Below are 16,129 nucleotides of genomic sequence, written 5' to 3'. Positions count from 1 at the left end.
TTTTTGTTTTCCTCCCCCTAAATGCAGGGTCTCATTCAATATGTAGACCGGGCTGACCTTGAACATGAGATTCTCCTGCTGCCTCTGCCTTCCAAGTGCTGAGGTTACAGGCGTGCACGGCCATGCCCTGCCTGAGTTCTTTTTAATTCTTACAACGTTCTCATTCGTCTGTTTTTGTTTGTCTGCTGGAATGCTGGGGGTAGGGATCCAGGCAAGCACCCCACCACTAAAGGACACCCCCTTCTCTGCTGTTGCTCTCTTTCAGGGCAAGTGCTTTGAATCTGAGTGACAGGTATTGCTGAAGGAGGCGCAGGAAAGCTGGTTGCTTTGTGCTCTGGATGGATGCTGGGGGGATGGGGAGGTGGATTAGTAATCCTTTGACTTCGGCCAGGATTCCCTGATGACAAAGACTCACGCATGTGCTGTCATCTTTACTATTCCCAAACAGAGTGACGATTCTGCTCACTTTTAAATGCGAGAGGATCCACATAGCCCCAGTGCTTTAGGACGAAGTATCACTGTATCACTGCCGCTCTGCTCAGGGCCTGGGAGAGAATACCTGCTGCAGCCAGAGAGGAAGTGACTCAGCCAGGGGGAAGTGGGAGGGGTGCTCACAAAGGCCCTGCACAGCTCCCCCAAAGTACATCCGCTGCCATTAGGCAGCCTTTCCTCAGCAACACTTGATCTTGCTGAGCTCTGCAGCTGGGTACCAGAAGGGGCCTAAAAGCCCTACTCTGCAGCTTGGGGATCCAGCTCTGTCTTCTGTCCTCCAGGAGGCAGCCTTACAAATTAGCTCGGCACAAGGAGATTGTGTAATCACCTCATTACCCTCAGGAGTTCCCAGTGGGCTCCACTAGAAGATCAAGGTGCTGGCCAGGGTGGGCTCGGAGCAGTTTTAGGGGGAAAAACCCCACAAGGCTGTGCACCCTATGGGGTTTCTCTGGGGAAAAGACAGGGTGTCACTAGTCCCTGTGGATGCTGAAGGAGGCTGGCTGTTCCTGAGTGCAGGTTTCACCAGCAGCCACCAGAACAGGATCCATTGTCAACTGTGCTGTCACCAGCTGACCCCCCTCCTCCCTGCCTCCGGAAGCAGCTGACATGACAACAAAAATCTGTCAGGGTGTGTGGGTGTCAGAGGAAGGGACAGTCTTAATAGCTCTTTCTTGAGCTGTGCTTGCTTAGTATCTCCCACTCAGAAAAGCAGCCAAGCACACTGGCTTGGTAGACGTTTATGATGGGCCCTGGTTCTGCAAGTGGCCTTGAGCCATAAGCAAGAGACACTAGAGCAGGTCACTGACAGCTCTCCCTTGTCATACCAGTCTGCTTTAGCTCACTGGCTAGAAAAGAAACTCACAGCAAGGAAGATCCTAGCATGTGACTCAGGGGCCCTTCAGCTCAAAATATCAGTTACTTCTTTGTGTGGTTGACTCAGCCCCCGAACAGGTCTGCCACAGGGTCCCATGTGGGGTTCAAGTACTGCTACCCAGAATAGATGAAATCAGGCAAAGAGAAAGCAACAGGAAGTCAAAGAAGGGTTGGTTAAGTCTGAGAGTCACCTCACTGTCCACTTTGTGTCCTGGACACCTGTTTTGAAGTCTCCTCTCCTAGAGGAGAGGGGTGGCACTGCCTCCAAGAAGGGTGCACCCTTAGGGACTGCCCTCAGAACCAGCATGCACATGAGAGACCAAGCAAGTGTCTAGCCAGATTTTCAGAGTGACATTGGAAAGCCTAGGCTGAGCACACATGCAGGCAACTTTCCCCTTACAACATCTCCAAGAGCTGGAAGAACCCTGCTATTGCCCTGCCAGAAAGGCGATTTCTTTCTTTTCTTTTTTCTGGAGACAGGGTTTCTCTGTGTAGCCTTGGCTGTCCTGGACTCACCTGTAGACCAGGCTGGCCTCTAGCTCACAGCGATCCACCTGCCTCTGCCTCCCAAGTGCTGGGATTACAGGCATGCGCCCCCACACCCGGCCAGAAAGGCAATTTCAATCAGAGCTATAAATTAACTACGTTTTTAAAAACTGCCTCTATAAAAAGTTAAGTTAAACTTCACAGCTTTGGGCTAAAGACATGGCTCAGCTGGTAGAGAGCTTGCCTGCACTCTCATCACCACAGAAACTGGGCATGTGGCAAGGGATGCACCTGTGATCCCAGTACTCAGAGGCTGAGGCAGGAGATTCAAAAGTTCCAGTCTAGCATAGGCTTTATGAGACCCTATCAAAAAGCAAAAAAACAAGGCTGGCAGTGTTGGCACATGCCTTTAATCCCAGCACTAGGGAGGCAGAGGCAGGTGGGCTAGAGAGGTCCAGGACAGCCAAGGGTACACAGAGAAATCCTACCTCAAAAGAAGAAGCAAACAACAAAAACTAAACCACCAACAACAAAAACCTAACTCCAACAGTGAATACTACAGGTTGGGTTTTTGAAGTTTCATGAGATGGTCTTTCCTGTGTGGCGGGCGGCCTGTATGATTACAGACACAGGTAGGTGCAAAGTAGGCCCAGTCATCTATCTCAGTGCCCCTCAGATGCTTGGTCACTCAGGTGGATGGACCCATGTGACCCCAAGCCACCAAAAGGCCAGAGCAAGCTATCTCAAGGATCATAACCCCCCACCCAGAAACTAATGTGAGTATGTGTTTTGCTTGAGTATATATTGCTTGAGGGGGTCTTTACCCCAGGCCATGGCCAAACTTAGCAGCTATGCAGAAAAACCACAAGCTGTGTATGAAGCCAAACCCAGCAAAAAGGAAACTCACATGCTGTGGGCAGAGTACTTCCTGGGGATTTATTCTCTAGATATGCGCATACGCATTCACAAAGATAAATTTAATTTGGGTTCCATGCATTGCAGAAGAGAAAAAAACAAACAAACCACACACATACAAATCAAAATACCCATAGAGCCAGACAGGAAATGATCTAACTGCCAACAACAACAACAAAAGTTAACTAATTATGGTCCGTCTATACTAGAAGTTCTCAACCTGTGAGTCGGGGTCACATATCAGATATTCTGCATACCAGATAGTCACATTATGATTCATAATAGAAGTGAAATTAGTTATGAACTGGCAACAAAGTAATTTTATAGTTGGGGGTCACCACAACATGAGGAACTGTATTAAAGGGCTGCAGCATTAGGAAGGGTCAGAACCACTTTCTAGACAGTAAAAAAATACTATGTAGTCTTTTCTAGACATGGAACCCAGACTTTCTAGACAGTGAAAGACTAAGCCATACCAGCAGAGAAAAATGTCTATGATACATCTACTATCCCTCAAAAACCAAGCTGCAAGCAAGGCATACCTTTAATTAAAGGCACACCTTTAGTCCCAGCACTCAGGAGAGAAGGCAGCGAGATCTCTGAGTTCAAGGCTAGCCTGGTCTACAGAGTGAGTTTCAGGACAGCCAAGGTAACACAGAGAAACCCTGTCTAGAAAGACAAGAAGGAGGAGGAGGAGGAGGAGAAGAAGAAAAGGAGGAGGAAAAGAAAAACTAGCCACCAGGCATGGTGGCGCACGCCTTTAATCCCAGCACTCAAGAGGCAGAGGCAGGCGGATTGCTATGAGTTTGAAGCCAGCCTGGTCTACAAAGCGAGTCTAGGACAGCCAGGCCTACATAGAGAAACCCTGGCTCGAAAAACCAAAGAAGAAAAGAAAAGAAAGAAAGAAAGATATAGCTAAACAAACTGCAATAATGTAAGTACATATGATCCTATTTTATTTCAAGAAATTACAAACACCCTTGAATGTACATAGGAAATTTTTTTAAAGAATCCAAGGAAGGAAGGGGGATTTTTGTATTTCTTATTCATATTCTGCATTATCTGGTTATTTCCCTATAGATTATTATAATGATAATTTTTGTTTGTTTCTTTTTCTTTTTCGAGACAGGGTTTCTCTGTGTAGCCTTTGCTGTCCTGGACTCACTTTGTAGACCAGGCTGGCCTGAGCTCATAGAGGTCCACCTGCCTCTGCCCCCTGAGTGCTGGGATTACAGGAGGGTACCACCACACCCAGCTAATTGTAATTTTTATGAATCTGAAATTTTGCTGAATCAATTGTTACTGATAAATACAATAATGGCATCTAATGAGGCTGGGGCTTCTTGAGAAGGTGTGACATGTGGCAGGTGGAAGCTAAGTGCCCCAGACTTGTGGAGCTGTGTGATGAGGCAAGGAACATCCCAGGAACTAAGGAGGGAAGGGTCAAGGCCAATGCTCCTGGAAAGTATACTCTCCCTCAGATAGCTTGCAAAGACACCTAAGGACCTTCCTGCTTGCCATCTGGTACCCATAGGGCTGAAGGCTGCCTTGAGCTCTCACTTTAGCCGTATTTATTTAATCCACTAATAGAGACAGCACCGAGTCACCCAGCCCTGGGCCAGGAGTCTGACTATATGCTAGGCAATAAACTAAACTTGCTATCACAGTAACCTGTTTCCACCTCAGTGCAGGGATGGCTACATTCCTTTTACAGGAGGACAGGGTCAGAATGACTTGTTCAAGGTCATTTGGCTAGCATGTGACAGAGCTGGGTTCTGAAGCCAGATCTGACTGTGGCTACAATGGTTTAAAGTGTCCCTACCTATTCCCCACAGGGAAGAGAGAAACTTGTCTCTGGGTAATGGCAGTTCCACTCTTCAGGCTAGGGAGGGCAAAGGTTTCAGCCCTAACACGGATCCTTCCAGCTCTGCAGCTCTAGGACTCCACGGATCTGGGGACTTAGCTCCCTGGGACCAGAGCCTGGCCAGGATGAAGGAACGGTTGGGTTGTGTGCATTCCAGAGTCACACAAAGATGGATGGAAAGTCCCAGCTCCATCCTCACTGGCTGGCTCCTTAGTCCTACTGATCCCAGCCAAACTGTTCTGTAGAGCAGAGACAAACCCTCCAACTGCCCCCATCCCAGGTCATACAGTGTCCTCAACAGGGAACTTCTGTTGATTCCAAGCCTTTTGTTGTTCTTTATTTCCTTCCTATTTCTTCAGGAGAAGACACACCCCTTGCCCATGATGCACCCGCTAGCCTGGGATGTACCTTTCTTCTGTCCACATCTGACCACAGAAATGCTCTTTGTCAAGTTTCAGAAACTGCAGGGTATTCCTTCAGTCTGCCCATAGCTGCCCTCATCAAGCTACAGCCAGAGGGTTCATAACAATCTCATTTAGAGGAAGCTCTCCCAGCTGCCTGTGGAGGTCCTGGACAACTTTACTGCATCAAACTTACTGCAAAAACAGCAGGACTTTCCTGGCCAGATCTGGCAGGTGCCAGCCACGAGGTCCAAAGTCCCACTGAATGTTGGACCAAGTCTCCCAAGGGCTGAGGAATCCTGTCCCTAAAACACTGTTATACCTGTAACGTACCTCATCCTACCAGCTGCACCCAGATGAAAAGACAGAACTGGCAGCTCAATCCTGCACTTTCCAGTTCCCACTCCAATGATGAGGAACTCTCTTCCTCCTGGACTATTGGGCAGCAAACGTTTTTGTTTGTTTGTTTGGTTTGCTTGGTTTTTGTTTTTTGGAGACAGGGTTTCTCTGTGTAATAGGCCTGGTTATCCTAGACTCACTAGACCAGGCTGGCCTGAACTCACGGCGCTCCGCCTGCCTCTGCCCCCCCAGTGCTGGGATTAAAAGCGTGCGCCACCACGCTTGGCTTGGACAGCAAATTTGGTAAAGGCTTAAGAGTCTATCTTTCAGGTGAGCGTGGTAGCGCATGCCTTTAATCCCAGCACTCGGGAGGCAGAGGCAGGCAGATTGCTGTGAGTTCAAGGCCAGCCTGGTCTACAAAGTGAGTCCAGGATGGCCAAGGCTACACAGAGAAACCCTGTCTCCAAAAAAAAAAAAAAAAAAAAAAAAAAACAGAAGAAGAAGTCTGTCTAGCCCTCTAGAAGGGCAGGTGGCAGTCCGTATTCATATTTAGAGGGGACGGTTCATCAGCCTAGGGGGGAGCTAAGCCCCTGCATGCTGCATTCCCACCCACCCACTAATCCCCATATGTGCCTCAGGGGCAGGAGAGGGATGGGCTGCTCTATGTACACAACCAGGAGAGGCATACTTGTTGGGGAATAGGAAGGCTTAGCTCTCAGGAGGCTGAGAAAGGAGGAAGGTGAGTTCAAGGCCAGCCAGGGACAGCAGGACCTCATCAGAGCAGCAGCAGAAACCGTTCTTTGAAGTGGTAACCTTTCCAGTAATTTGTTCCCTCATATATTTGGGTGGGGCTAAATCTTATGTATGAACAAAGTCAGGATTTGGAGAAACGCCTTATTGGTTAAGAGCACTTACTGCTGCAGAGGACCTAGGTTCAGTTCCCCATACCCACATCAGGTAGCTCATAATCACCTTTAACTCAGGCTCCAAGGGGTCTTGATGTCCTCTGACCGCCACAGCCACACACACTCTCAGTGCACATAAACTCACGCAGCCTCATGCACACACAAACAAAAAATAATTAAAAAAAGAACGTCTGTACCTAAGAACTTGTTCAGTTACACTCAAGATGGTGCCTAAAGTATATTAGAATGACATGTGTATAAATGGAACCATCTCTCAAATCACATGCCAATCAAACACGTAATGCTAGCCTCTCCTCTCGTGGCTCTGGATTCTATCCCCTGGGGACCACCCCAAAGCTGCAATCTCACTGGAGCTGGTGGCAGAGGAAGAAGACATGCTCCTGTTTCAGACCACTTCACTTTTTAGACAGGGTCTAATGTAGCCCAGGCTGGCTTCAGATTTGCTATGTAGCAGATGATCAGCAACTTGTGAGCCTCCCACCTCTACTTCCCAGGTGCTGAAGCACAGGCATGCACCAGTACACCCGCCTCTGATGCAGTGCTAAGGACGGAACCAGGGCTCCATTAATAGCAAGCAAGGCTCAACCAACAGAACCACATCCCGCCGGGCGTAGTGGCGCACGCCTCTAATCCCAGCACTCGGGAGGCAGAGGCAGGAGGGTCTCTGTGAGTTTGAAGGTAGCCTGGTCTACAGGAGTGAGTCCAGGTCAGCCAGGGGTACACAGAGAAACCCTGTCTTCAAAAATCAAAAAAATTAAATAAAATAAATAAAAATAAAAAATAAAAAGAGAGCCACACCCCCAGATTTTGTTTGTTTGAGGTTTTTTGTTTGTTTGTTTTTTGTCCCCTCCCCCAAGATCAGGCTAGCCTGGAATTTGAGAGACCAGCCTGCTTCTGCCTCCCCAGGGCTGGGATCAAAGGCTTGTAACCACTCCCGGCGAGGGCTGACTTTTGATCAATGTTGGAAAGTTATTCCAATCTCGTGGCCTGTCTAGGACCTCCACAGGCAGCTGGGAGAGCTTCCTCTAAATGAGATTGTTATGAACCCTCTGGCTGTAGCTTGATCAGGGCAGCTATGGGCAGACTGAAGGAATACACTGCAGTTTCTGAGACTTGACAAAGAGCATTTCTGTGGTCAGAAGAAAGGAAAAGACAGGCAGTATGCCCTCATCCAAGGTACAGATGCAGGCAAACCAGCAGGAAGCCTGTCCCAAAGCTGGACAGGGTTCTGCAGGGCTGTGCATATGAACCCTCTTCTCCCTTGCGTGTAAACTCGGGGCTTACTGAATGGGGCTGGCTGATCCCACTGGCTGTTAATCTTCTCCCTAAACTGCCTTACTGCTGCACCACCATTCCCTCTACCACCCAATCCAAGATCTGCAAGTTACCGCCAGCATTTCTCATCCTTTGGAATACTGTGAGAGACCAGCAGCCTTTCCCACAAACAGGACTGACCTCTGCCCGCCTTCCCCATCTCTGCCACCTCTGCCCTGATCCAAGGCCCCACTAGCCTGCTGTCATTACTGCAGCATTCACTTTCTCCTCAGCCCACCGTTCTCCTGAAGCCAGAGGACTCTTTGGAAGCTGCAGGTCTAACACGTTCCCAGCATGAAAGCATCCATCACAATAGAATATCAGAGCTCGAGCATCTTCACTGGGTGCCTGCTTATTTCTCCAGTTTCTCTTTCCCATATGTCCTGTAGCCAAGTAAATCCTGTTACAACCTGCGATGGGACCCCTGTGCTACACACACACACACACACACACACACACACACACACCTCTGTGTGTGCACGTGTACCTAGCATGTGGCAATCACATGTGGGGAATTCACAGGTGTACGGCAGATTCTCCACATTGAACCACCATACACTTAAGTATGATGCACCACACATACATCATGTATGATGCTTCCCAATGACCTAACTTGGGTTCCAGACCAGACTCATTAGTCGAGATGCCAGAGAAATTGACATACATTTTCTCCACTTCAATAATTAAAATGATATTTATCAGCCAGGTGTGTGGAGGCACAAGCCTATAATCCCAGAACTGGGGAGGCGGAGGCAGGAGGATCAATACAAGTTTGAAGCCAGTCTGGACCACATAGAAAGACCCTATCTCACAAGGCCAAACACTTTCATCTCTCAGCAACTCCACTTTTACTCTGCTGGGGGTTGGGCTGGGTCTCTTCATGTAGCCTTAGCTGTCCTAGAACTCAGGAGGTAGATCAGGCTGGACTGGAACTCATAGAGATCCATCTGCCTCTGCCTCCCAGTGCTAGCATACCTAGCTCTGCTTTTCCTTTTTAAAAAGGTTTTTTGTTTGTTTGTTTTTTTTTTGGAGACAGGGTCTCTCTGTGTAGCCTTGGCTGTCTTGGACTTGCTTTGTAGACTAGGCTGTCCTCGAAATCACAGTGATCCGCCTGCCTCTGCCTCCCCAGTGCTGGGATTAAGGTGTGCACCACCACATCCGGCTTAAAAAAAGGTTTTATGGGGCTGGAGAGATGGTTAAGAGCACTGTCTGCTCTTCCTGGGTTCAATTCTCACAACCATCTATAATGATCTAATGCCCTCTTCTGGCATGCAGGTGTACATGCAGATAGAGCACTCATATACATAAAATAAATAAATCTTGGGGGGGCGGGGAAAGTGTTATGAAAGATCAAATCTGCACTGTTCCTATATAGCCTGGTAAAGTGTCCATTCTCTTTTCAGAAAGAATATAATAAAAGCCAGTGCTCCTCTGCCCTCTCAGGACAGTCCTGACAGCTCAATGGGACACAGCTTTAGTTCCTGGGACTTGCTACAAGTAGTTTCCAGAGGGTCTCCCTCCCCAGCAGCCTGGGAAGCATCTAGTACTCAGTGACCCTCCAACACCTATCCTAATCCTTAAAACTGCCCTGTTGGCTGCTTCTCTTTACAGTGAGAAATCTGGGCATAGAGAGGACATGTAACCTAGTTGCTGGCAGGGCTGGGATCAGAAGCAGATCTGTTTGAGGCCAAGGCAAGCTGCTAGCTTCTACAGCCTACTATCTTATTTATGAAAGGTACAAGAGAGAAATGAAACACCCTCTACAACTGGCCTTCTGCAAGGAAAGCCCTACTTTCCCAGCAGTTTAGGCAACCTGAAACTTCAGAAGGGGCACATGTGCAGACACCGCAAGGGGTTACCCACCTAGCACTGGCTGGCGTCTCAGCCCAGATCTAGTGTGCCTCTACCACTCTCTCGGAAGCATGTGGTGGTGTCCGCTAAGGTGTCTAGCTCTTTCACCTTCCTCCGCTCTTTACCTCTTTTGCACAGAGAATGCTATCTCAAACACGGATCTCATCATGTCCCTCCTCAGCTAGAAACATTTCACTGGCCTCTCACTGCGCTGAACATAAAAGTCCCAAGCTATCGAAGAGACGTTCGTTTCCTTGTTAACTTAGTTTGCTTTACTTTGTACCGTACCAGCTTCCACACCACTATACTTAATGGGCTGAGGTTTTTGGAATCAACTCAAATTTTTCTGCCTCTCTGTAATCCCATACAACATCCTCCACGTTCTTCTCACCTGGGTAAGCCTCCCCTGCTCTCTATCCTTCTAGCCTGGACTCCTGTCGCTGCTGTCCAGCTTTCCTGGGACACTCCTCCACTCCACGCCTCCCTGTCCCAGGCTGGCTGGCAGCTTTCCTTGCTGGGTTCCCTCAGCACTCAGTTCCCCTTGCTCTTGTAGATCACATTTCAACCATCTGCTAGCAGGTCGGTTTCCTCTCCCTAGACAGTGAACTAGCTCAGATAGAAATCTCTTTATTGCTGTTAACTTAACTCTCCACAATAACTCTTTATCACCGCCAGTGTTTTGCAAATGACGACACTGAGACAACCAGTCCAAGGCCACTTACCCAGAAAGCTGATGCACTGGAATTTCAATCTAGGGTGTAAGGGGCCAATTTAACCCCAGAATTTAAGGAGCATGGCTCGCTCCAAAGCCCACTAATATTACACAGCATTTGCCTCTGCAGGCAAGGTCCTTTTGTTATGTGAAAAAACGAAAGAAAGAAACAATGAATGAATGAACGAACGAATGAATGAGGACTATTGCTGGCAGGTCGAGGTCTAATCCACAAACCACTGAAATAACAGAGCCATTAAGGACGGAAGGAGGAACTCACAGCACTGTTTATAAATTAGGGCTCTACGATTGTGCTCTTCCTTATCTCATGCAAAACTACTCAGGCAAGAGGGAAAGGTGCCCAGCCCAGCATGACTACCCTCTTCCTCAATGATTCTCAAAACCAGCAAAGCCAACCGGTTTTCTCCGGTGACTTAAAACAGAGCAAAGTCTATCCTGCTACTTAAGGCGGCTGTCATCTTCTTCCTTCCGCCAACAACCTGGGGGGGAGTAGGGGCAGACAGAAGCCACGGAGAATCCGAAAGCTCCTACCCAATGTTGAAAGGTGGGGCCAAGCAGCGTAGTAGGAATGGGCGGGCCTGACCAGGACGGCAGGTGAAACACTGACCACAGCAGCAAGCTCTCCCACGGTGAAGACCGGCCCAACGTGGATCTGGCAAGCAGGTAGCTGTGACTCGCACCTGAACGCCGCCCAGGATGTGAAAATTCCCCAGCAGGGATGGTGTCGGTGCCAACGGGTGAGGGCTCCAGGAGAGAAGCCTTGGCTGGCTCTCCCTGGAGACTCGTCCTAACTTCCAAGTCACTCTCTAGGTCAGGAGAGAAGCTTGGAGAGCAGGAGAGGGGGTGGTGGGGTCTCTCTCGCGTAAAACCTAGAGCGGGTCAAACGCCGGCTGCTTCACTGACTGACCGACAGGGTCCTGGGCAAGACGGGCAGTGCCCACTTTCCAGGGCTGCGACGAAGACCGAGGCTCCCTGCGGCCGCCCGCCCCCGCCGCCGGGAAAGACAGACCCCCCCCCCAGAGGCGGAGGGGGAATTCGCTATGGCCATTTTTGTAGCGCCGGTCAGTTTCGGGCTGTCACCCGGGTCCCTCCGCCACGGCTACCCAGGCCCGCCCCGCCAGCACACAGCCCCCACCTGGCTCCGCGTCCCAGGACACCCGGCTTACCTTTCCCGGGTGATCAGCGCTGCTCGCCCATAGTCCGCAGCCCGGAGCCGGGGCTGCTCGGCGCTCCGTCCCGGTGGCCCGGGCCCGGCCGGGGGCGTGGGAGCCGCTCACCGCCGCCTCCCAGCGCAGTCGCCAGAGCCGCCGCCGCCGCCGCCTCCTTCCATGGCTGCGGCGCCGCCACCTGACAACGGAAGTGACGCACCGTCCTGCGGCCCCCGCCCCCCTCCCTCTTGCCTCAGCCTGGGGTTGGTGTGCCATCTTGAGGATGGGCGGAAGCCTTCAGGCAGGAGGCCCAGATAAGATCGCCGATTGGTTCTGGGTGGAGTCTGGGTCGAAATCTGTAAAACCATTGGGCAGCCAGGGGGAGGTACTTATGGCTAATCTAAATCTACAGTGGGACTAGGACGGAGGCGCCGCCCAGCCTCGACTCTGCAGGACCTCGACGACCCTACGTTTTGTTGGGGTTGGGGACGTCACTAAGTGGCTGCTAGAGCCGTGGACCGCACTGCAGTCAATAGAGAGGCGGACTTTCCTTGATCCCCATTTCTCGGCTTCTGGAAATCTGTACGAAAAAGCCCTGAAGTTGGGTTTACGCTACGTTCACAATTATTTCACTGTACGTCCTTTAGAAACCCCAGAGATGGCCAAGTTCATCCTGGACATCCCTGGAGCCAGGGAGATTACAGTGAAGAGTTCCAATGAACGATCTCTGTCTACCTCACTCGCTCCTGCCAGTTTCCGTCCCTTTCTCCTCCTCCAGCAACCACGCCCTCCATGAATCAGCTTCTTGCACCAGCAGATGAGCCCTTTAAAGGGATTGCATCAGTCTGGTGACTCACTGGGGGCCCTCGGAAAGCCTGGCTTCCCTCCACTGCCATGTAGAAGCAGCCAGAAGGGCTCGGTGGCAGCAGTACCAGCGGCCATAGTACCACTCCTTTGTCTCGGAGTTTAACAAGAGTACTTGATGACTCTCAGTTTTTTTCCTTCCCTCCCCTTGGTCATTCTATATCCACGCGTACAAACATGTGGCCACAACTGTGCCCTGTTAGGAGTAAGCGTGCATTTGTCATCTTACAAGGTGCTGCCAGGACATGAAAGCAGGTGTTAATGAGGTCTAGCTGTCCTAGCCTGCATCCTTAGTCCCTTTGAATCTTTGGTGGCTACTGAGCTACAGATAAGGCTGAATAACAGTAGTCATCAGAGCAGCTCCCAAGGTCTTGACTTAGGAAAAGTGAAGCACTTTAGAGTCCTGTTTACCGATGTGGAAGCTAGTGCTGAGACAGAAAGACAGACCTTTGCAATGACACTCAGCTAATAACGGTTGGGCTGTGGTTTGAAGAAAGTTTGGTGGGTTCCAAAAGGCTAGAGCTTGAATCCCTGTTGTATCATTTACAAGCTAGGTAACTTAGTGCAAATCCTGGCTGTCCAAATGGAGCTACCACATCACTCTATCTCTGGGAGGACCCAGTGAGTTTCAGATCCAGTTCACCACACCCTATGAATGTCCACTGGTTTGTCAGGGAACCTCTGTGAGGCACGTGACCCAGAGGCCAGGCTCACTTAGCTCCTCTCTCTGACAAAGGGGGAAGACTAAGGATTCCGGAAGCCCTGACTGACAGGAATGAGTTTTGGGTTTTCCGTATCTCTAATTATCAGTCAGATGAATCACTGGGTGCTGACACCACCACCCCAACTCCCTGTGGACTTTCAGCTGACTCAAAATATAGAATTTTGAACAAAGCAGAGGAGGAGAAAGAGGGTAAGGAATAGGAAGTAAAGGTGCCAGCCAGAGGAGATTAAAAAAAAAAAACAAAAAACAAAAACAAAAACAAAAAAACAACTGTCTTCAAGACACCAACTCAAGGATCTCTGAAATATACATGCGTGGTGACAGTCTCCTGCTGGCTTTCCAACTCTGGCTCACTGGCAGATGGTGCTGCCATAACAAAGTGACACCTGTCATAACAGCTCAAGATGGCTTCTTGACAAGGTATAGGCAGATTGTACTAGCACAGAAGGAGGGGAGGAGACCTCACCCCCAGGAGCGCTCCTTCAGATGACAGAACCCCAGGTCTCTGTAGTGGCTGGGTTTTAGCTTATGTCAAAGCTCCAAGGTTTGATGTTTTTTGGTTTTGTCTTTTTTGGTGCTTGGGACTGAACCTCTACGGCCTCTTCTGTGGTAGCAGATAGTTCACCAGTGAGCAGCCTCCGGTGCTTTGGTGTTTGAGATGGTCTCTACGAGTTGCTCAGGCTAGCAGTCCACGCAGTCTGGCCTTGAACCTCTAACCTGCCCTCACTTCCTCAGCAGACAGGATTGTAGGCCTGCACCACCAGATCCAGTGGGATGAGTGATAGAATGTCAGGAGTACTGGGAAACAGAAGAGTCACACACTGGCTGGCATTGTAGCCCAGATGGTACAACTTAGCAGGCCTTAGTAAGCATGAAGCTCTGAGTCCCATCCTTAAGTATTGCAATAAACCAGACATGTAAGCCCAGTGTCCTGGGAGGTGAAGGCTAGCTTGGAGACCGTGTGTTCAAAACAACCACAAAAGTGGTTAAGACAGCCAGGTGTGAGCCTGGCATGGTGTTGCATGCCTTTAGGAGGCAGAGGCAGGTGGATCGAGGTGAGTTCGAGGCTAGCCTGGTCTGTCTACAGAATGAGTCCAGGACAGCCAAGGTTACAGAGAGAAGCCCTATCTTGAAGGAAAAAAAAAAAAAGTGGTTAAGACATGAAATCTGGTACTAGGCAGGCCTGATTTCAAATTCCCTGGCTGTTGTTCACCCCAGCCCATCATTTTGCATGATTGTGTGACAAGGCTGTTAATACACATGGTGTAAGTCTGCAGCTCTGCCCTGGTGGAACTCACCAAGCTCCCAACATAGGGCGGGGCAGCAGCAACTGCTTCTGACTACCATTCTGCTGCCCAGGGGATCATTCATCTTCCTCAGCCACCTGCTGGGGAAGAGTCCCCTCCCTCTCTGGACCTGCTTTCTGAAGGGTGACATAATGGAGTGGGTCAGTGCTTCTTAGCCTTCCCACCCTTACAAACCCCCTTTTCCCCCCTCCAAAGGTTATTTTATCCTTTTCATTGATAACGTCCCTCTCCTACCCTTTTGGAGACAGGGTCTTACTATGTAGCCCTGGTCTAGGACTGTGTAGGCAGACCAGGCTGGTCTTGAACTCAAGAAGATCCTAGCCGGGCGTGGTGGTGCAGACATGTAATCTCAGCACTTGGGAGGCAGAGGCAGGGGGATCCCTGTGAGTTCGAGGCCAGCCAGGACTATTAGAAACCCTGTCTCGAAAAATCCAAAAAAAGGAGCCAGGCGTTGTGGCTGACACCTTTAATCCCAGCACTTGGGAGGCAGAGGCAGGGGTAATCTCTGTGAGTTTGAGGCCAGCCAGGTCTACAAAGTGAGTCCAGGACAGCCAGGACTATAATAGGAGAAACTCTGCCTCGAAGAAAGAAAAAAAAATGTATGTATCTCTGGGTCTTCCTGGAAAATTAATGAGAACTTCAAGGGCCCTTGCCTGCCCTTCAGCCAGAGGTGCCAGACTAGAGCTCACTGGACTGGTTTAAGTCCAGCCTGCTCAGCCATGCTGAGAAGTGGGCATATCAAAGTCCCTTGTGTGTCTCTGGTGTGAGCCGACTTGTTTTGTTTTTTGGTTTTTTTGGGGGGGGGGGGTTTGGTGGTGGTTTTATTTTTTTCCGAGATGTTTCTCCTTGTAGCCTTGGCTACCCTGAACTTGGCTTTGTAGACCAGGCTGGCCTGAACTCACAGCGATCCACCTATCTTTGCCTCCCTCCCAGAGTGCTGGGATTACAGGCATGCGCCTTCGCCCCTGTGAGGTAGCTGATTTGTAATCTGCATGCTTATTCAGCCTTTTAGCTTCAGTGCTCCCCTCCCTAACAAATAGCAGTCTTCCCTACCCCACCCCACACTCCCCAAAAAAACCCTCTTTTCTCCAGGAACAAAGTAGATATGAATGCTGCTTGAGCATGCAAGAGTTCTTGGGGGGCTCTGCCATCATTGGGAACCCCACTTTGGCTGGAGCGGCAAATAGGGTGGGATGTGAAAGGTTGAGCAAATGCTGTGACAATCTAAACTCCAATACCCTCTTAAAACACACTGCCAGTTTTCCTTGGTGTTCCTGGGCCCCTGTTGTTCCATTTGTTACCTCCGGGAACAGGAGACACAACAGAGTGCAGAGACTATTTTTAGTGTATGAATTCCAAAAGCCCAGGCTTCGAGAAGGAATGGTAAGAATGTCTACGTAGAAACAAACTTAGGAAAACCGTGGAAAAGGGGCGTGTGTGTGTGTGTGTGTGCGCGCGCATGCGTGCGCACAGACACTCCACATGAATCTCAGGGGCTGCCAGGAGACAAGAGCCAGCTCATTTCCCACTGTGAGGTAACAAGACCCTCCAGAGATCTATAGCTTTGGAGCTGTGGGCTGCATTTGGGCTAATTGATCTAAAATCCAAGAACTTCCTGGGACTAAGAGGACTTAGGGAGAGAGCAGCGAAGACCAGGATGCCCAAGCGGGCTGGAGTGGTGCGCTCCTACAGTACCAGCACTTGGGAGGCAGAAGCAGGAAGGTCACGAGTGCAAGCCTGGCTGGGAGGCATGAGACCGTGTCTCAAAATACTAACAGGAACAAAAATCTAAAACTTCTGGGTGGAATGTACCCTTTAATCCCAGGATTTCGGAGGTAGAGGCAGAGGCGGGGCTACATAGTGAAACTGTCTTGAAAAGAAATCAAAAAAAG

The 16,129-nt window shown here is 49.9% G+C and overlaps 1 protein-coding gene across 1 annotated transcript in view; it reads right to left on the bottom strand.

The window, feature by feature from the left end:
- STK40 (serine/threonine kinase 40) overlaps positions 1 to 11,566 on the bottom strand; it is a 39,131-nt gene extending 27,565 nt beyond the window's left edge. Inside the window, exon 1 of the mRNA XM_084786271.1 lies at positions 11,361 to 11,566. The gene's annotated coding sequence lies outside the window, so the exon portion shown is untranslated. The remainder of the gene's footprint in view (positions 1 to 11,360) is intronic.
- Between the last annotated feature and the right edge of the window lie 4,563 nt (positions 11,567 to 16,129).

This window comes from Acomys minous (assembly GCF_964271855.1).
Source record: "Acomys minous genome assembly, chromosome: 6".
NCBI classification, from domain to species: Eukaryota; Metazoa; Chordata; class Mammalia; order Rodentia; family Muridae; genus Acomys; species Acomys minous.
The sequence above is the reverse complement of the archived record's forward strand: the minus strand, read 5'-3'. Positions and strand labels throughout refer to the sequence as shown.